Source organism: Pan paniscus, chromosome 18, assembly GCF_029289425.2.
Source record: "Pan paniscus chromosome 18, NHGRI_mPanPan1-v2.0_pri, whole genome shotgun sequence".
NCBI lineage: Eukaryota > Metazoa > Chordata > Mammalia > Primates > Hominidae > Pan > Pan paniscus.
In genome coordinates this window covers 80,870,604-80,892,690 of record NC_073267.2, presented here as the reverse complement: position 1 = coordinate 80,892,690, position 22,087 = coordinate 80,870,604, and the positions used below count along the sequence as shown (strand labels likewise).

The following is a 22,087-nucleotide window of genomic DNA, read 5'->3' as shown; positions in this document are numbered from 1 at the left end:
AAACCACCCCCAAGATTCAGTTATCTCCCACCAGGTCCCTCCTACAACACATGGGAATTACGGGAGCTACAATTCAAGAAGAGATTTGGGTGGGGATACAGCCAAACCATATCAGAGATTTTGTCACACTATACTAAGATTTCTTTAGGTTTTAAAAATTCATTAGTGAAAATTCTACTGTGGTTTCTTCAGCAGATAGTACTGACACATAAGTAAGAAAAAAACCCCAGATAACTCAAAGAAAAATGGGCAAATGACTTGAACAGGCACTTCACACAAACACACACACAAAATTCAAATGACCAATCTGTGCAATTAAGGAAATGCAAATTAAAATCATAACGAGGGACCATTCCCGCAACTACCAACTTGGCCAACATTGAAGTCTCACAATAACAAGTGTCAGCATGGATGTAAAGGATGACAGCAACTTCCTACACTGTTGGTGCTAGTTGGCTCATACTTCAGTGTTGTCTATGTAATGCAGAAGGTACTTTTCAAATGATTTTGAAACCAGGTCCTTATTTTTCTTTTCTTTCAATGAAGGCAGGTGTACTTTCCCCACAAGTCTATGATATGGTTGCACTGATAGCTTCTTACCCTTTCAGGTACAATAGCATGTTTTCATCAAAAGTAATGTATCCCCTGAGTACTAATACATAAAATAGCTACATATCATGATATACCAAGCATGGTGCTTGTACACAGTAGATGCTCAATGAACACTAAGTTGACATAAGCATATCTGTCATGTAATAAAACATTCCTGAAATAAGATGTTATCAATTGCTATATATTCTAGCCGTTCAGTTTTTGTGGGTGTGTGTGTGTTTATTTTTTGTTGTGGTAACATTTATATAACATAAAATTTGCTATTTTATCCATTTTTAATTGTACAATTCAGTGGCATTAATTACAATCACAATGAATAACCATCTAGTTGTCCAGTGTCAACCCTCATTTTATTTTACCTATTCATTTATTTATTTTTTGAGACGGAATCTCGCTCTGTCGCCCAGGCTGGGGTGCAGGGGTGCAATCTTGGCTCACTGCAAGCTCTGCCTCCTGGATTCACGCCATTCTTCTGCCTCAGCCTCTCAAGTAGTTGGGACTACAGGCGCCCGCCACCATGTCTGGCTAATTTTTTTGTATTTTTAGTAGAGACGGGGTTTCACTGCATTAGCCAGGATGGTCTCCATCTCCTGACCTCATGATCCACCCGCCTCAGGCTCCCAAAGTGCTGGGATTACAAGTGTGAGCCTGTAAGCCACCGTGCCCAGCTACCCTCATTTTAATATGTGAATTGTTAGAGTCAACTTTTATATTTCAAATTTCTTCTTTTTTCCCTTCCTTCAATACAGCCCTTCCTTCCTCCTACATTTCATCTTTTACTATCTTTGCCAGCTCCTGGTCTCATTTGCAATCTGAGTCATGTGTACTATTATTTGTTTGGGTGACCAGCGATCTCTGTGTCAAAAGAATTTATTTTCTTCTTCAATTTGGCTTGCAGTTGTCCAGTAGCAGAAGTTGCTACATTAAACTATGGGCAGTTAAAACTCAAAAAAGTGTCCATTCTTACTAGGAATAATGTAGACTCTTGGTTTCAGAATCCTCTAAGACCTCTCACAGATATCCAAAGTACCAGAAATGACTAGCCCAAAGTCTTAGTGAGGGTACTATGGGTACTAACTCACCAACTGTGTACAGTCCCCAAGTTAGTCTCTCTTGCTAAACAGTGAATCACTAAGCTGTGGATAATGTTACACAAGTGTGATAAAATGATAACGATGATGATAATGACAACAGCGAGCACGGAGCACTGTTAGGGGCCAAGCGTGGCTCTAAATCTGTTACGTGTATTACCTTATTTGGTCATCATGATAATCCCATGGCATACGCACAATTACTAGCCTATTTTATAGATGGGGAAACTGAGGCTCAGAGAAGTGAATCATGATAATCCCAGAACCTTGGTCTTAGTCGCTACACCGTGACCCCACATGAAGAGTAGAACCCAGAAGAATGCTCTACTTTCTCATTCTTTCTGGAAGGCTGGATATTCCAAATGAAAAACAGATAGATTAGGTTAGGGACAAGAGTAAAACACACATTCACACACATACACACCACACACACACACACGCACACACACACATACACACCACACACGCACACACCATGCACACACACATACACACCACACACACACCATGCACACACACATACACACCACACACGCACACACAATGCACACACACATACACACCACATACACACCATGCACACACATACACACCACACACGCACACACCATGCACACACACCACACACACATACACACCACACACACCACGCACACACACATACACACCACACACACACCATGAACACACAGATACACACCACACACACACGCACACACCATGCACACACACATACACACCACACACACCATGCACACACACATACACACCACACACACGCACACACCATGCACACACATACACAACACACACGCACACACCATGCACACCACACGCACACACCATGCACACACACATACACACCACACACACGCACACACCATGCACGCGCACATACACACCACACACGCACACACCATGCACACACACACATACACACCACACACACACACAAACACACACATATTTATGTCTTTGGGGGTCAGTGAGGGGTGGGGAGGGAGCTTGGGGAATTAGCCAGTCAGTAATAACTGCTCAAACAAAAACATCCAGAAAAAATATGGCGGTTTAGCTGGGAAGAGATTATTTTTAGCTGCTGGGCAGGAAGCAGTTGAGTATAAAATGCAGGGCTACTGAAGGATTTCAACACAAAAGGGACATAATGAAAGCTATGCTTTTAGGAAAATAAAACTGTGATCCATGAGTATGAGGGCCTGGAAGAAGAAAAGACTTGAGGTGGAAAGGCCAATGTAGAGGGGCCTACAGGAATGTGCAGGGCAGGCATTGACGGCTGGAGCTGGGGTAGTGGCCTGGGGACGGAGAAGCTGACAGAGACCCTGTAGAAGCAGAACAGGTAGAGCAGTGGGTATGGAAGTCAAGTTGACTGCAAGAGTTTAACCTGAATGGCTAACAGGCCGTGGGGGTCTCATGAAGAGAAATAGGAAAGCTGGGAGAAGAAGGGAATATGGGGGCGGAAGTGCAGGCACAGAATATGAGGCCCTGGTGAGATGCACAGGGGCACTGGGAGTTTAAGTTCAAGAAGGAAGTCAGAGCCCCATGCAGAAGCAGCTTCAAAAGCTCAGGGTGGGAGGAGACGGGCTGGGGCTGAGTGTTTGGTGAGAAAGGGGAGGAGCAGCAAATGTAGAAACATCGGTCACATGGACTGACGATGAGGAAAGAAGAGAGACGTCAGGACATGTTAAAGGGGCGGAAGGAGCCAGAGAAAGTATAGCGGAGGATAAAGGAGCCAATGTTCATAGACCAACGGGCAGACTCCAGTGGAGCAGAGAGAAAGAAAATGCATGAGAGAGAAAGGAACAACCAATGCAACCAAAGTATGCTGGCGGAAGGCCACCGGAGTCCAAAGAGAGGGGAGCTTAGAGAGAATGACCTTTTCTCCAGCAGAGAAAGCAGAGCAGGAAAGCAGTTCTGGAAGCAGAACTGATTGACAACCTCCAGCTGTCTTTGCATCTTTGGATTCACCCAGCATTCATTGCAGGTCATGCTGCTCCCAGGCTGTTCCAGGCAATGACTGAACACGGCAAAGTGCTACAACTGCACCATTCCACCCTCAACCCCATGGGACTCCTCTAACAGGCAACGTTTGCTCAAGGACTCCTCCGTGGCCTGGCTGAGATGTAAAGAAAGAAGGAGAGAATCAAGAAACCTACAGATACGGAGCAGGAAGGTGAGGAATACTTAGGGAGTTCATGAGGGAAGGCTATGTCCAGAAAACAGCAAGAGTGTGGGTGTAATAAAAGGAGAACAGGGTTGCAATAAAGACTGTGAGAAATGAAATCAACAGGAAAGAGAAAGTTAAATACACCAAGGAACACTGAGGACCACCTGATCTTGGAGAAAACACAAATGGTGCATCAGTTGGATTGGTTGTATGATTTTCTTTCTTTCTCTTTTTTTTTTTTGAGATGGAGTCTCGCTCTGTCACCCAGGCTGGAGTGCAGTGGCATGATCTCGGCTCACTGCAAGCTCCGCCTCTCAGGCTCACGCCATTCTCCTGCCTCAGCCTCCCTAGTAGCAGGGACTACAGGCGCCTGCCACCATGCCCAGCTAATTTTTTTTTGTATTTTTAGTAGAGAAGGGGTTTCACCGGGTTAACTAGGATGGTCTTGATCTCCTGACCTCGTGACCCACCCGCCTCGGCCTCCCAAAGTGCTGGGATTACAGGCATGAGCCACCACGCCCGGCCGGTTCTATGATTTTCTTTATAATGCACTGTGTAGGCAAGGAGCAGAGACAGAAGACACAGAGCGGATGTCACTCTGATTTGGGAGATTGATTATGTGGCAACAGAGGGAGAAGGAGTTAAGGTCCTTAAAAGGCAGGTTAGAAATGCAAGAAGACTAAGAGAAAAAAAATTGCCTGCTAATACTGGCCTTGGAAGTGTCCAGTTCAAATCTCCATCTAAGATAACCTGCTCTGGAAGCAGAGCTGATTGGCAGCCTACAGTTGTCTTTGCACATTTGGATCCATCCAGCATTCATTCCAGGCCACGCCACTCCCAGGCTGTTCCAGGTAATGACTGAGAACAGTGGGGGTACCAGAACTGCAGCATTCCATTCCCAACCCCGTGGGACTCCTCTAACAAGCAATGGTTGCCTGGGGACTTCTCATTGGCCCAGGTGAGATTTTTCTCTGAATTACATACACATGGTCTGAGGCACTTCTTACCGGATCCATCCTTCCCGCTATCCTTTCACAGGTGTTGGACTTGCGTAGCAGGTTGAAGCTCTCCCTGCCCACTCCAGCGCCCTTTCACTTTATGATTCACTGTAAATTTCCTGCAATACATCTCTTGCATGTCTAATTGTTTTGGCTTCTGCTTGTTGGAGGTTCTGAACTGACACAACTGGAATTGCTAATAATTCATGGAGGGGTTAGTAACTGAAAAGTGTAGTCAGTGAGGTGTGACTACAAAGATGTGAGGCTGATGGGAAAGAATCATGGGATTCTTTTTTGAAATAATGATAGATTCACAGGAAGTTGCAAAAATAGTACAGAATCCCCTATACTCTTCACCCAGCTTCCTCGAATGGCAGCATCTTATATAAGTCTAGAAGGATATTAAAACCAAGAAATTGACATCGATATAATATTCACAACCAGTTTATATGATTTTATGCAATCAGATTCTCATCATGTTTTTGTCTCATAGAAATATTGATCTCATCTTCATTGCAAAAAGTCACTTAAGTAATAGTTTATTTCTAAGTAAACTAGCTCTATAACCACAAGGTTTGTAAGACACATAAATAAAGCTGCAGGTGGAAGGGGAAATAGAATATGAGAGATGTCCACTGAGGAAAGAGGTCTCCATCCACCTGTTTATCTATCCATCCATCCATCCATCCATCCACCCATCCATCCATGTTTGCTAAGCCTTTCCCTAGTGTCAGGAACTATGCACTTTCTATTGCACTGAGATACGAACATCAAAATGGTAGCAGCAGCTATTGTACTTCTGTTTGGGCCCAGATGCAATGAGGAACCAGGGTGTCTAGCCGGCAAAGAATATCCAGATCAGTCCTGAGATTGTTTCCACATTGGCAGTAATTCAACTGATAGAAACCTTATGCTCAACGGCTAGGATCATACCTTTTTATGAGTCATTGTAAAGTGCCAAGGGCATTGACATATACTTCATAAATGCTAAACGATAACAAGCCAGTGAACCTAGAAGTATTGGATTCAGTATTTGAGACATTAAATCCAAGTTATGCTGTTCTAGAAACAAGGTAAACAAATAAATCAACCCCAAATCAAATAAAGCCCACATCCATCCCCAGCCAGCACTGGGTGTTGTATGGAATGCTCTTTATGGGTGAGTGGTTATCTCATGAAGGGGCACTTGTTAGTATTTTACCTGACAGATCACACACAATGCCTTGCCTGTGATTTGGGAGAAGAGTTTTATATCCAGTCCACAGTAGACAACAGCAAGTCCACAGTAGACAACAGCAACACTATATTCTTAAGGCTCCAATTCCCTTTATTTGATGCCAGAAAATAATGTCTGCTGAAGCCCTGGAGAAGAGTAACAGTCACCCCACTGAGCAATTAGACTGATCCTGGCGGGGAGTCTCTGTAGGCAGTACTGGGAGACACTGTTTGTATTTCAAAGCCAGGATTTAGTATTCCTTAAAGACGTAAGTCTTTTTAGGGGTCCCTGTGATTCCTTGAGGGTTTAGGCACACAATCTGCAAAGCCTGAAATGCCACATAATCCTGTACTGGCTACTGAACTGGATACAGCATGGTCTGAGTGGTTTTCTGATTCACAGCCCAGAGCTCTGAACATGGCCTGGTGCTGTTTGATCTGGGGTCTCTGGGCATGGCCCCTTCTCTCTAGGAGTCTGCCGTCTTGGTTGCACATACAAACATGATTTCCTAGGACTCACATTCCCTTAGTCATTTCACAGTGATGACACCCTGAGGAGCAAAGCCCAACTTTCCATAGCAAAAGAGCGATGGCAAAGCTCATTGCAAATTAGGAGGCGATGACCATGACATCTCAGGGAGTGACAGAGACTGACAAGATCACGCTCGAACATCGTCTAGGAGGAGATGCCATTCTTCAGTGGTCACTTCCAAAACAATTTTACTGTCATTCAATTGCAGTCAAGGGAGGCAGAGCCAATGAGCCTACACCAGACAACTAGATCTGCCAATGAAGTATCCAGTAGAGGATACAGAGCCAGGAATCAAAAGGTAATACAGCCATCAGATGCTGACCTTGCTACATTTTCTACAAATATAAGATGGTTCTATTTGTAGTTACTGCCAGTTTCTGCATGGTGCAGGCCTAGCTCATCACGTTTTATAGAATTGAATGTACATGTGAACAATAGGATGTTTTCAATGGTTAGGATGGCGGTTCTCAAATATTACTGAGCATCCCAATCACCTGGAGACTTCAAAAAAGCAGATTTCTGTTCTACAACCTCAGAGATTCTGACTTGGTAGATCTGGGATGAGGAAGTTTTTAGCAGGCACTCCAGTGATGGGAGCAGATGGCCTGTCCACCATGCTTTTGGAAATCATTGCTTTAAATCAGTGTTTCTCAGTCTTTGCAAGGGTGCAATGTAAAGAGTTTAGGGAAATACCTTCAAAATAATCCAGTTTGAATTTCTTATTTTGCAGATGAAAAAATTGAGGGATCAAGTAACTTTCTCAAGGTCACTCAGTCACAAGTACAAAGTTAGGATGATAAGCAACATTTAATCATAGTGCCCTTTGTACCATTTCATTTGGTGAATCTCCTCTCCATCAAGTCCTGTTGGACATGTACACAAGTAAGTAGGAACTAGAATGCATTTGGATTATCATCCAAATGCATTATAATGATACTATCTAAATTATAATATAATTATAATGATGTGGATAATTTTTATATCATTGAAACAACTGGTGAGAACTTCAGTGTTGCCAAAACAAACACTAGAAAAAATGAATTCAGAAAGAAACGGCACCTACCTTCTCCAAATCGATGGTGAAGATGAAGATAGCAAGGACTCAAAGTTGTCCTGTTAACAAGCACAACGTCTGGGTTCCCCAAATCAGAGTCTATAACAAAGCAAAAAGTAAATAGTTTCAAAAAACTATTTTTGGTACATATTCCTGATACTGTATCAAAACAACAGTACATGCTTTCCACAAGCTGTTCTAGAGTCAAACTAGATTGAGGTGTTATAAATATGGTCATCATTTCTAGGTCAATACCTCACTTGACTTTGTATCGCCGTTGTCAGTTTAAGCTGAAGAGTTCTGTGTCTCAGCAAATTTCAGATGTGTCTTGACAAGGGCCATTGGAAGATTAGCCCATGGACTTGACTCTGAATTGTTATAATAGAAGACCCCCTCAGACATGGGATATGAAGCTCTGAGAACTTTTGACTCATTTTTTTGGATCCCCTGTTAGAAGAGAGCGAAAACTGAATACAACCTCATTTCAAATGAATGGGAAGTCAGAGAAGGCAAGCCAAGAAGAGTGACTAGATCTTTATGATTTCAGAGTTTGTATTTGTACTCATTGATGGCTTGATTGATTGACTCATTCATTCATTCAAGAACGATTTATGAAAACTTTTCGTGAGCTAGGCAGTTCTTCTATTCAGTAAGATGGTAGGTTTTACCCAATGTGAAACAGATTGGCTGAAAGGAGGGGAAATACCCATCATTAGTTATTAATCCTATAATAATTTAGAAGAAAGGCCAAGGCCTAACAACCTTACAGGTTGGTTATACAGGCAAGAGCACTTAAGTGGGAGTAAAGTGGCCTGGGTCAAGTTCTGGGAGACCTTCGGCTATAGGAAGGTTTCTCAACTTCAACAGTAGATACTTGTGACTGAATAAATATTTTTTGGGTGTGTGGGCTGTCCTGTGCACTGTAAAATGTTTAGCAGCATTCCTGGCCTCCAGATGCCAGTAGCACCTCCCCACCCTCCAGTTATGACAACCGAACATGTCTCCAGATTTTGCCAAATGTCCCTGTTAAGAACCACTGGAGTGCAGTAGTAACTACTATTTTTTAAGCACCTTTTAGGGGCATTGTGCCAGGGTTTAATATATATCTTCACATTCAGTCTTGACACCAGCTTTTCAAACAAGCATTTTTATTTCTATTCAAAACATGGTGAAACAAAGGTCCAGAGATGTTAAGGGAATCATCCAATATCACACAATTGGCAAGCATTGGAAAAGATTTGAGCCCAGAATTATTTGACTTCAAGGCTTATATTCATCGTTCCCTATTATTTTGCTATGACATATATATATATATATATATATATATATATATATATATATATATATTTGTTTTCTGAGACAGGGTCTCGCTCTGTCGCCCAGGCTGGAGTGCAGTGGTGCAATCTCGGCTCACTGCAAGCTGCACCTCCCGGGTTCACGCCATTCTCCTGCCTCAGCCTCCCGAGTAGCTGGGACTACAGGCGCCCACCACCACACCTGGCTAATTTTTTGTATTTTTAGTAGAGAAGAGGTTTCACATGTTAGCCAGGATGGTCTCGATCTCCTGACCTCGTGATCCGCCCACCTCGGCCTCCCAAAGTGCTGGGATTACAGGCGTGAGCCACCGCACCCGGCCACTATGACATATTTTAAGCATTTGGAAAAGTACAGAGAATAACCTAATAAAGACCTATATACTTAGAACTCCATTTTGATCACTGCTAATATTTTCTCCCTTTGCTTTATATCTATGTTTTTGGACAATAAAATGGTATAAATGAGATGGATCTTTCTTTTAGACTTTCTCAATTCTTTCTCTCTCACTTCTTCCCCCAAATAACCATTCTACTGAGATTGCTGCCATGCCGTTCCCAGGTAAGAGTTTATATTTTCTTACATGTACCTGAGTAGTCTCATAAATAATATATAGCACTTGAAGAAAACTACATAAAAGTACAAATTCTTGTGCAATCTGTTTTCTTTAAACTCAACGTTAAGTTTTTGAGTTTTTTCTATGTGGGAGCTACAGTTTCAATTCCTTTATTTTAACTGTGTGAGAATAAATATACCACAATGGCTTGATATTTAGGTTGTCTCCTGTTTTTCACTGTTACAAGTCACAGTGCGGGGAACATGACTGTGTATGTGTGTGTGTACACACGTGTGAGCGTTTCCCTAGGAAACACAGCTAGATGTGGGATTCCTGGGTTGCAGGATGTGCATGTCTTCAACTTTATTAGATATTGCTAAATTGCTCTCCAAAATGATTGTACTAAATTACACTCCCTCCAACACACTGTAAGATTATTCATTTCTTCACATCCTTGCCAACGTTCGGTATTTTCAAACTTTATAATGTTTGCCAGTCTGATTGGGGTGAAATAGCATATAATTATTGTTTCAAAAGCCTATGTTCTTAACCACTACTCTTACTGTCTACGCTTCTTGAAGCTTCAGTTATGTAAAATGGAGAAAATACCTTTTTCGATTTCTTGGAGTAGTAATAAATTCTCCTGGTGTAATATACGAATGCATTTTGTAAATATGAAGTGCCACTTTTGTTCATTGCTGGCAGTGGCAGAGAAAATGTGCAGTTTCTATAGCAGGCAATTTGATGAAATCTATCAAAATTTCAAATGCACATGTATTTTCTTTGAACGTAAAAAAATAATTTCAAAATTATAGAAAAGGTGCAAAAATAGTGAAGAGAATTTCTATATACCCAGATTGTCTAAACATTAACATTTTAATCACATTTGAATTATAATATTTATGTGCATGTATATTATATGCACACACATTATTTTTCCAATGATGTTAACTCTGACAATTTTCTATAAACATTCTGCTAAATAACCATGGAAAAGTTGTCAAAATCAAGAAATTAACATTGCTATAATACCATTACCTAATTTGTATATCTTATCCAAATTTTTTCAACTGCTTTACTATTGTCCTTAACCGTAAAATAAATTTTTTTTCCTTTCCCAGGATCCAATCTAAGATCATTCATTGTACTGAGTTGTCAAGTCTCTTCAATTTCATTTAGCATGGAATAATTCTTTAGTCCTTTTTTTCTCTTTCAGGACCTTGACATTTTTGAAGAGTGCTGGTGAGTTATTGTGAAGAATATCCCTTATTTTAGGTTTGTCTGATGTTTCCTCACGATTAGATTCAGGGTATGCATTTTCGACAAAAATAACATGAAATTGACGTTATGTGCACCATATGTCAGTTTGTCCCAATACTGGTGATGCCATTTCGATTGCTTGGTTAGAGTGGTGTCTGCTAGGTTTCTATTGTCCTTTTTGTAATTGGTAAGTATCTTTTTGGGAGATATTTTGAGACTCTGGAAATATCCTGTTTATATCAGCATGGACTCATGGATTTAATGAGTTATACTGTGCTACTATCAATGTTTATTTTGATGCCCAAATGGTTCCACGCTTGGCCAGTGGGGACCCCTTCATTCTTGCTCCTGATGTGTGTCTTCTGACATGTCCCCATTTTTCCGTGAGCATTTCCTTACTTTCTGGCACAATAAGATGTCCCAGGTTCATCTTCTGTTTTCCCAGCTTCTGTCCTGGAATGGGCCATTTTCCATTGAAGTAGAGAATAATATTTAGAAACCAAGATCCGGGTGCTAGGCATGTTCTTTATTAGTGGTGCACCTATCTGTTTTTTTTTTTTTTTTTTTTGAGATGGAACTTCGCTCTTGCTGCCCAGGCTGGAGTGCAGTCTCGGCTCACTGCAACCTCCGCCTCCCGGGTTTAAACAATTCTCCTGCCTCAGCCTCCCGAGTGGCTGGGATTACAGGCGCCCACCACCATACCCGGCTAATTTTTATATTTTTAGTAGAGACGGGGGTTTTACCATGTTGGGCAGGCTGGTCTCGAACTCCTGACCTCAGGTGATCCACCTGCCTTGGCCTCCCAAAGTGCTGGGATTACAGGCATGAGCCACTGCGCCCAGCCTATGCACCTAACTTTTAACCTAGCAATTTCTCTTTCAAGAATTCTTGCAGCAGATATGCCCACACACTTGTTGAAGGATTTATGTGCAAGGTTATTAACTGCAGCATTATATAGGATAGCAAAAGATTAGACATAACCTAAAGATCTATTAATAGGAGACTGGTTATATAAATTATTCGAATCCATACAGTGGAATATTATGTATCCATAAAAGATTAATAAATTGCTTCAAAAATATATTGTTAAACTAAAAAAAATACAACTTTGTGTCTAGTGTGTTACCATTTGTGCACTACTAAAAGGAGAAATATATATACAGTTACACGTATATGTCTATATGCTTGCTGATAAGTGCATAAAATATCTCTGGAAAAATGCACAAGAAGCCAAAAACATTGACTGTGGGGAAGAGAATTGGGTAGCATGGGGAACAGAGGGAAGATGATGTTTACTATGAACTTTGTTGTACCATTTAAATTTGGGACTATATGAAGTATTAAAAATAAAATACTATAAAACATAAAATAAATATAGCATTAATAAAGCATTATTTTAACCTAAGGTATTCATTGATAACTCAAATATCAGAAGGGGAATTCTGTTTTCCAAGAAAATTGGCTAGCTAAAAGTGAAACTCCAATTTGATCACTGTTCCTTTGTATAAATATAAACATTCCTGTGATTGTTTTTTTTTTGTTTTGTTTTTTTTTAGGACAGAGTTTCACTCTTGTTGCCCAGGCTGGAGTGCAACAGCACAATCTCGGCTCACCGCAACCTCCGCCTCCCGGGTTCAAGTGATTCTCCTGCCTCAGCCTCTTGAGTAGCTGGGATTACAGGGATGCACCACCACGCTCGGCGAATTTTTTATTTTTAGCAGAGACGGGGTTTCTTCATGTTGGTCAGACTGGTCTCAAACTCCTGACCTCAGGTGATCCACCCCCCTTGGTCTCCCAAAGTGCTGGGATTACAGGCGTGAGCTACCGCACCCAGCCCTGTGATTCTTTTATGACTTAACTTCTCCATCTGTAATACGGTATAATAACATCACTAACCCATATAGCAGAGAAAATGAAACTGAAGCAGTAGAAATAAGAGAAGCAGTCTAAAAACACAAAGTGCCAGGCTACTGTGACTATTAATAATGCCACATTTTCACATTTAAGTGAATTTAATCAATATTTGTGAATGAAAGAATGAATGGATGGATGGGTAAAGTTATAGGAGAACAAAGATGGGAGGAGAATTAGGTTGAATTGCTTGAGTTTCAAGAAAAACCTTTTAAAAGCACAGGAATAAATTTAAGGAGCAGACTTAAGGTAGACAGATTGTGTTAATGCATTTTGTGATCCCATACTTCACATAAGAATTGTGATACTCCAGGGAAGCAACACAGCCTAGCAGCTGATGCCATGGCTTTTAGACTCAGGAAACTTACATTCATAGTCCAACTCTGCCACACTAGTTGTGTGACCTGGAGCAAGTTACAAGTTATTCAACCTCTATCTGCCTCAGTTTCCTCTAGAGCTAGAAGGGTTCTCAGAGGTGATCTAATATGTGTCTCTTATTTTCCAGATGATGAGACAAGGTAAAAAAAGGGCTTGAGGAGACAAAGTGGTTGCCCAAGGTGGCATCATCAACCAGAAGCATATTTGGCCCTAGAACATAGGAGGTAGATTGCAGACAGGCACAAATTCCTTGCAGCTCCTCTCATCAAGAAAAAGAGTGTTTTTCTCTACCCCTTTAACGTAGTGAAAATGAAGTTGTGTGAGAGCCAAGCCTGGATTGTAAGGGGTCTTTGAGTTTCCTTCTGCTCCTCTCACTCTTGGAATGCTGCTGCCATGTGAAAAAAACCGGGGTTAGTCTGTGGGAGGATGAGAGACCACATGGAGCAGAGACAAGAATCCCCGAGGAAGCCCTCCCATGCCAATCAGCTGGCCGACTGCCAGACATGTGAGTGAGGGGCCCCAGAGCTCCCAGCCCCAACCAAGCCACCAGCAGGCTACAGAAACCCACCGAGTGGGTTCAGATTAGAAGAGCTACCCTAGCCATCCAGCCATCCCAGCCACCCCAAGGAACCATGAGATAAATCAATAAAATGCGTGTTGTTTTAAGTCTGGAGTGTTTGTTACACAGCGAAAGCTAACTGATAACAAACCCAATGATAGCCTCTTTTCAATGAAACTACATTTACAATTCATTTTCAGCAAGTCCTTTTTTTTTTTTTTAATTTAGAGACAGAGTCTTACTCTGTCACCCAGATTAGAGGGCAGTCACTACAGCCTCAACCTCTTAGGTTCAAATGATCCTCCCACCTCAGCCTCCTGAGTAGCTAGGACTACAGGCAAATGCCACTAAACTTGGCTAATTTATTTTTATTTTCATTTTTTAAGAGATGGGGGTCTCAGTATGTTACCCAGGCTGATCTTGAACTCCTAGCCTCAAGTGATCCTCCTGCCTTGGCCTCCCAGACTGTTGGGATTACAGGCGTAAGCCACTGTGCCCAGCCTCTAGGAAGTCTTGGGTGACCAATTCTCCACCTAGATTGACGGTCTCTCCCTACCCACATGTTGCCTGGTCCATGTCCCTCTCCTCCCAGAAGCAGCTTCTGTTTCTGCCTGTGATCCTACAAATGGAGGGATAAATGTATGACCTCCAGAGTCACAGACCATCGTCCTTCTGCAGCAGCAGCAAGAGAGATTGGTACAGGACCCAGAGAGCTGCTAGTTGCAGGAGTCCTCCTGTCCCACCTCTTAATTCACAGACTCTAGACCCCTGTTACTGGGTATGCCAAGTACACTATTATTAAATTATTCAGGATTAAAAGGAAAGGTGCTTATCTGGCACTGGCTGGAAGGTGCTAAGCAACAGGGAAAGAACATCCTATAAAAATGAGAGCCCTGATGGCCAGGCACAGTGGCTCATGCCTGTAATCCCAGCACTTTGGGAGGCCCAGGAGGGCAGATCACTTGAGGTCAGGAGTTCAAGACCAGCCTCACCAACATGGCTAAACCCCGTCCCTACCAAAAATACATAATTCAGCCAGGCGTGGTGGCAGGCGCCTGTGGTCCCAGCTACTTGGGAGACTGAGGCATGAGAATAGCTTGAACCCGGGAGGCAGGGGCTGCAGTGAGCTGAGATCATACCACTGCACTCCAGCCTGGGCAAGAGAGCAAGACTCTATCTGGGGGGAAAAAAGGGCCTGGGAGTGAGTTTCTTGAGTATCAGATTTCCAAGTATTCATTCCCCCTCTTCTTTTTATCCCTCATTTCCCTTTTCCTTGGCTTCCATTAATATTTTCTTTCCTGTTCCCTCAAGGTATCCATATTCATTTCCAGAAATAAATGAAGGGTTGCCTGGTTTCCACTAAATTTAATGCCCATATCCTCTACTCATTCCCCTTCCTTCCAACTTTAGGAGTCTTTTCATTTTTCTCTTTTACAACTTTCCCCACAACTGCCCTCATATAGGAGATTCCAGAAATGCCAGGCTCCTGATGAATGCCCCAAGATTCTCCCAATCAGAATCTTAGGAAGTTCTGCTACTCTATTATTATGAAGAGACCAAAGACACATGGACAAAAGAACACCCGACTTTTTTTTTTTTTTTTTTTTTTTAGTTTTTTGTTTCTATACATTTGGGGAACGGGTGGTATTTGGTTACATGGGCAAGTTCTTTAGCCGTGATTTGTGAGATTTCAGTGCACCCATCACCCAAGCAGTATACAGTGAACCCAATTTGTAGTCCTTTATCCCTTACATCCTTCCCAAGCTTCCCCCCTGAGTCCCCAAAGTCCACTGTATCATTCTTATGCCTTTGCATCCTCAGAGCTTAGCTCTCACTTATGAATGAGAACAAACAATGTTTGGTTTTCCATTCCTGAGTTACTTCACTTAGAGTAATAATCTCCAATCCCATCCAGGTTGCTGTGAATGCCATTAATTCATTCCTTTTTATAGCTGAGTGGTATTCCATTTTACATACATATATATATGTGTGTGTGTATATATGTGTATATATATGTGTGTATTATATATATAGCACCTCAGTGCATATATATATAACACCTCAGCGCATATATATAATAGCACCTCAGCGCATGTGTGTGTGTGTGTGTGTGTGTGTGTGTGTGTGTGTGTATATAACAGTTTCTTTATCTACTTGTTGATTAATGGGCATTTGGGCTGGTTCCACATTTTTGCAACTGTGAATTGTGCTGCTATAAACACACATGTGCAAGTATCTTTTTCGTCTGGTGACTTCTTGGGAACACCTGATTGTGGAGACAAGAGCGGAATCGGCTGGGGATCTGGAAATCCTGGGGCGGAGCAGCAGTCATGAGGAGGAGCCATGCTGATGGGAGGAGCCATGCTGGTGGGAGGAGCCAGCTGGAGTCAGCTTTGCTGCAGTTTTCTTCTTGCCAGGGCTAGTTTCTATGCTGCCTAACTTGGTGCTGGATACAGTTCTCAGAATTCCATCACCCTTGAACTCTGAAATGGTGGGGTTTTTTTTGTTTGTTTTTTTGTGAATGCTAATTTTCTACCCAGGTCTCTTGGAATAAGCTGAGATGCATTGACCACGCAGTTTGGAGCAAAGTGGTTTCACCCATTCCCATCCACCTGTCGGGTATTTGGTACTTTTGAGAAATGCTTTAGAAGAGGAATGAGGAAATCTGTGTCATCGCCTGGAAATTCTGGTCCATGACCTCAACAGCCCTCCTGGAATTTCCCTGGCCAGTTTTCTGTCCTAAATGCAGATCACCTACATTAATAGAACATTCTGGGCATTTGTATAAAAATGGCTGCAGCGATTCACAACGTTTTGTTTGGTGATAGAGGACAGCAGTTCAGGCTCTATTCTATAGGGACATTAAGGTATGCTGGTCAAAGCATAAAGGGTCCTGAAGGGAAAAGCAAGCATTCCCAAGGAGAATAAGGAAAATGTAAACAGCTACCAGGCGTGGGTGCCATCTGATCGATTTCATCTTCCAGCAGGAATTTCCCAAACCTGATCACTTTCTCCATTGCTAACAGAGAGTAGAGGAAACACAGCAATGGGGAAGTCCGTTTCGAAAACAAACCACTTACTCTTTACAGCAAAGGGACTGAAGTTTTTCAGGAGAAAGATCTAGCTGCTCTCCCATTCATCAAAATGTGGCAGGGCAGTGATTACAAATGCAAATGTAACCTTTAGGTCCTATAGGCAAAGACAGCGCTCACCGCCTGTATCCAGTGGGCAGTTGCGACTGGGTTCTTTTCTCAATTCTAGTATTTTTATAAACCTATCATCACATATTCTGCATTTATTTGTGGGTGGGTATGGAATGTTACTGCTACACATTTTAAATAATTAGTATTAGTTAATATTCAGTTTCTATTTAGTATAGTTTATATTATTTCTATTTAGTATTACTTTCGAAAGCAAACTTACATACAAGATAACATCTATACTTCCCTTTTGAGATTCAAGAACTAAATGAAGAGCTAGGAGGTGCCAGGCATGATGAGAGGTGTTAGCATCTGGAATTTTTACAATGCTACTGTGAAGGAGTAATATTCATCCACATGTCTCCATTTTGCAGACGTGAAGACAGATTCCAAGCACGTAAGGGGCTTGGCCATGATTACTTGGTGATGCGGTTTGGCTGTGTCCCCACCCAAATCTCATCTTGAATTGTAGCTTTCACAATTCCCACATGTCATAGGAGGGAACTGGTGGGAGGTAACTGAATCCTCGGAATGGAGCTTTTCTGTGCTGTTCTCATGATAGTGAATAAGTCTCAAAAGATGTCATGGTTTTATAAGCGGGAGTTTCCTTGCCCATGCTCTCTTGCCTTCTGCCACGTAAGATAGGGCTTTCGCCTTCCGCCATGATTGTGAGGCCTCCCTAGCCATGTGGAACTGTGAGTCCATTAAACTTCTTTTTCTTTATAAATTATCCAGTTTTGCGTATGTCTTTATCAGCAGCATGAAAACATACCAATACACTTGGGTACTGCAAGGCAGAAAGGAGATGTGAACCTAGATGTATTGACTCCAATCCCAGTATACATTCAGGATACACTTGTAGTCAAGTGCATGGTGATAAAAAAGCACAAGCATGACCTGTGGTTTGATTACACTTTGGTGACAGCCTCAGGGCGGTGGTGTCACTGAAGAGGGAAAAATATCTATGGCAGATACATTTGCCTGGCATTAGCGGAAGGGCAGAAGGAGAAGGGGATTCTGATGCATCTTTCTGCTGCATCAAGCACTTCACTGAATTGCCATCTCTCCCTTGGGCCTGTGGAATACACATTTCCTTTGTAACTTCATCTTGGGTCTGGGGCACAGGGTCTTGGGGGTCATCTTGTTTACACAGGAAACACAAGGCTTCAAAATGGCCACCCCCAACTATGATGGAACAGCTAGGTTTCAGCGGGGAGAGTACTTCTGACTCGGTTTGAAGAAGTGGAATTTGGGCATATGGAGTCGTCCCTGATGATGACTAACCAAGCTCAGATCTGTATTTATACAGCATCCCAGTCTTACAAATTGAACATGTACCAAATCATGGGGCATTTTTATACAAAAGGGACAAGCCTCAATGACATCCGGTGGTGGTTTCCTTGCTACAGGATGCCTTTTCCCTCTTGAACCCTGACCACCTGCCATGAAACCTTTGCATTCTGTGACCCCTCTGCCTGCCAAAGCCCCCCATGGGCAGCTTGGTCTAGCCTGGGGTAGCCTTGAGAGGTGACTGGGCTAGACCTTGAGGGGATGCTGGGCTAGACCAGTTTATCCCAGTAGATTCTCAAAGACTCAGCATTGCTGTTTCCATTCATCTTTAAGATGATACGCAAATTTTCATTACCTGAACTTCTTCCTCATTTTATTTTTCTCCCCAGAGTTTGATTTTTAACTAAAGGAGAAGTAATTCAGGGCCCCAGGATGTGTATTTATTTTTTCAATTTGTGATGTCCCCTCATCACCGCCTCTCAGTGTATCTGTTGGTAAAAATGGAAAGTGATATTAGTGCTATTATTAACCTCCATCGTTATACTTGGAAGATTTTAGAAGATTTGATTTACCCAATATTTCCATCTCTGTATGGCTATGGTGATAAGTGGGAAGTCAAGAAGAAACACAAAGTAGGATGTGAATAAATCCATTTTTTTCCACAATAAATGACTGAAATCATACTCTTCTTCCTTTTTTTTTCCTAGACTAGGGTTTTGTAAGAAGCATGGTGGTATGAGTTAAACTTGGCCTCAATTGGTTTTGCTTGAGCACAATTATTCCCATATGGAGTAGGAAATTCTCTGTACTGCAGAGTTCTGGGGGAGATGCTTTAGAATGTGGTGCACTATTCCCCTCAAACTCTATATGAATCTGAAGAACAGAACAGAACAGAATGCTGAGTGCATTGCAGGGGAGAGACAAGGGTGTGTGGTTGCCCAGTTACCCAGCGAGAGTCACGTCCCAGACCCTACCCACAGGAGACTGACATTTAGACAAACTTGTTCTCAGCCACTGGCGCCGCGCCCGACGCAGGGCATGGCTCTGAATGGCTCTGGCATCTGTTTTGTCTTGCCTCAAGCCCACACACTGGGACTTGCTTGTTTCCATCCAATAGCAATTAGCACCGTGGTAAATGCCTTGTGCTCTGTGCTAATTCAGAAGAATAAGCCTGTCGCAACTCCGCCAAGAATTACAGCTAATCACAAAGGGCTCGGGGCGCACCTGCCCTTTCATCAGCCTTTTGTTTTAAAATGAGGGGTTGGTGCAACCCGAAACACTGAATTCTCTCCTTGGTCAGGGATAACCATGGAGACCCAGGGGAGACTTGGAGTGCATCCTGGTGGCCATCCCTGGGACATGCTTCCTACAAAGGGGCTCAGCGAGCAACAGGGAACCCAAGCAGCTATTTACTGTGGGCAACTGCAGACAGGGTGGGCCCCGGGGACACTCCACAGAGGTGCAGAAGCTTGGTCTACAGCAGTGCCCGCCAATGGAGACTGTTCACAAGTCACTGCAGATGCAGTACTTGGGAATAAAGACCTGGTCTGCCTCCACTTTCAAGCTAAAAAGCTCTTTGGTTATTGTTTTCTTTTAGCCTCATCATCTAACCTAGTACCTGGGCTTATTCTAAGAATATACCTTCTGTCCTAATTTGGTATTGATCATTTATTGATTTTTGTGCTTTTTCCTTTTAAAGTTAGGTTTGAAAAATAACTTACATTCAGGAAAATTCTCCCCTTTAAAGTGTATGGATCTATGAGTTTTGACAAATGTCAACAGGCACATCACCACCACCACCACCAGGGAGCCATTGGATGGTTCTACTGTCCCTGAACATTCTTTCTTGTTCGTTTCTCGTCAGTTACCCTTCCCTGCCCCCAGCCCAGGAATCTACTGATCTAATTTTTATTCCTGTTATTCTGCTTTTTCCATAATGCCATATAAATGGAATAATTCAGTATTTTTTGTTAGCGACTTCTTTCACTTAGTATGATGCCTTTGAGATCCATCTATGTTCCCTTGTGTATCAGCAGTTTGTTGTTTTATTGTTAAGTGGTATTTCATGGCACGGAGGTACTGTAGTTTATTTTCCAGCGAATGGACATCTGGGCTGTTTCCAACTTTTAGTTATTATTAATAACCTTCCACGAATATTCATGTACATCTTTGTGTGGGTATATGTTTTTATTTCTTTTGGGTAGATACCTAGGAGGGGGATTGCTTGGTCCTTCATCATATATTTAACTTTACAAGAAACTTCCCATATATTTTTCTTTTTTGCTTTTCTTTATTTTTTTTTTGAGACGGAGTCTCGCTCTGTCACCCAGGCTGGAGTGCTGTGGCGTGATCTTGGCTCACTGCAACCTCTGCCCCCTGAGTTCAAGCGATTCTCCTGCCTCAGTCTCCGGAGTAGCTGGGATAAGAGGTGTGCGCCACCATGCCTGGCTAATTTTTTATCTGTAGTAGAGATGGAGTTTCACCATGTTGGCCAGGGTGGTCTCGAACTCCTGAGCTCAGGTGATCCACTCACCTCGGGCTTCCAAAGTGCTGGGATTACAGGTACGAGCCACCGTGCCCGGCCTGCCCATATATTTTTCAACTTGCATTGCTATCAGCAACATATGCAAACTAAAATTGCTCATCCTTGTCAACACTTGGTATTGGAAGTTTTGAAAAGTTTAGTCATTCTAATAAGGATCTAGAAGTATCTAGTTGTGATTTTAGATTGCATTTTCCTAAGGACTAATGATGCTGAGATTCTTTTCAAGTTATAATTTATTTAAAAAATCACTTTAAATCTACTCTGCTCAAATTCATGTTGAAGACAGGTCTCATGCAACTTATTTTAGCGGGAATTTGTCAAATCTCTCCCACGTGCTTAGAAACATGCAGCCCAGGAAGAGGAAAACATAGCCATGACCATTGATGTGCGTGGAGAACAGGAACTGCTTTATTTAACTTTTCTTCCATGCTGAGCTCATCTCAGGGGAGGAACCGAGCCTCTCCATCGCCCACAGCACCCAGCCCAGGGTCAAACACAACAGCAGGTGCTTCAATAAATATTTGATGATTGACTGAAGCAAGATGGTGGCTCTTGTTCCCAGTGGACATGACTAGGGTTTGTGCCTGTGTAGTGGGAGGTGTTAGAACCTAGAGAGGGCTGATTGACCAAATACTAAAAGATCTGCCCAGTGGAAGGCATTCATGGTATATGGAGGTCAGCGGTCCCCTATCAGGCTGCTCATTAGAACCAGGGAAAGAGTTTAAAAACATGGATGCCCTGGACCAGAGGCGGATTTACCTTGACACTAATGAGATTCAAGCTTCAAGGCTTCAATTGCATGGTACCCACTGGGTGCTGGGAGGTCCTCGGAGTTCTAGAGTGTTCTAGGTATGGAGGGGAAGAAGCCAGGTTGCAATTAGAACACTGGAAAAGATCTCTAAACCAAGGGACCTGACTAGGTAATGTGTAACATTTCTTCCCTCATTTTAAAGCAATACTAAGCATGGAATTTTTTAAACTGGTGATTTCGTTTTGTTCTGTTTTTCATTAAGAAGTTCTCACAAAACCTGGATCTGCCCCTGCTGGATGTCACCCCAGAGGTTGTGATTTAATTTGTCTGGGGTGTGGCCCAGGCCCTGGCAATTTTTAGAGCTGGGGGTTGAGTGGAATATGCCCCAGGGTTGAGCCACATGGTTACAGTGTCCACTAATGACCAGGTGTAGGCTACAAGCCACCGGGAAAGAGCCCAGTCATGTGTGAGCCCTTGTCATTTTAAACATCAACTCTCCAACCACATGGGCCCTTTTTGTTTTCTTCTAAGTCAGTCTTCTTGTTTTGAGACCCTCCGATTTCAGTGTGTCCCATAGGCCATCTCCCTGTGGCACCCACTGGCAGGTCACACCCCCTGCTCACTCCTCCCCAGTGGCTT

General features: G+C 42.6%; 1 long non-coding RNA gene across 1 annotated transcript in view; it reads left to right on the top strand.

Moving 5' to 3' along the window:
- LOC117976283 (uncharacterized) overlaps positions 1 to 13,769 on the top strand; it is a 33,030-nt gene extending 19,261 nt beyond the window's left edge. The window contains exons 2-6 of the long non-coding RNA XR_004666913.3: positions 3,703 to 3,891; positions 6,839 to 6,928; positions 7,361 to 9,559; positions 10,771 to 10,796; positions 12,371 to 13,769. This is a non-coding gene — a long non-coding RNA (uncharacterized LOC117976283). The remainder of the gene's footprint in view (positions 1 to 3,702; positions 3,892 to 6,838; positions 6,929 to 7,360; positions 9,560 to 10,770; positions 10,797 to 12,370) is intronic.
- The last annotated feature ends 8,318 nt before the right edge of the window (positions 13,770 to 22,087 follow it).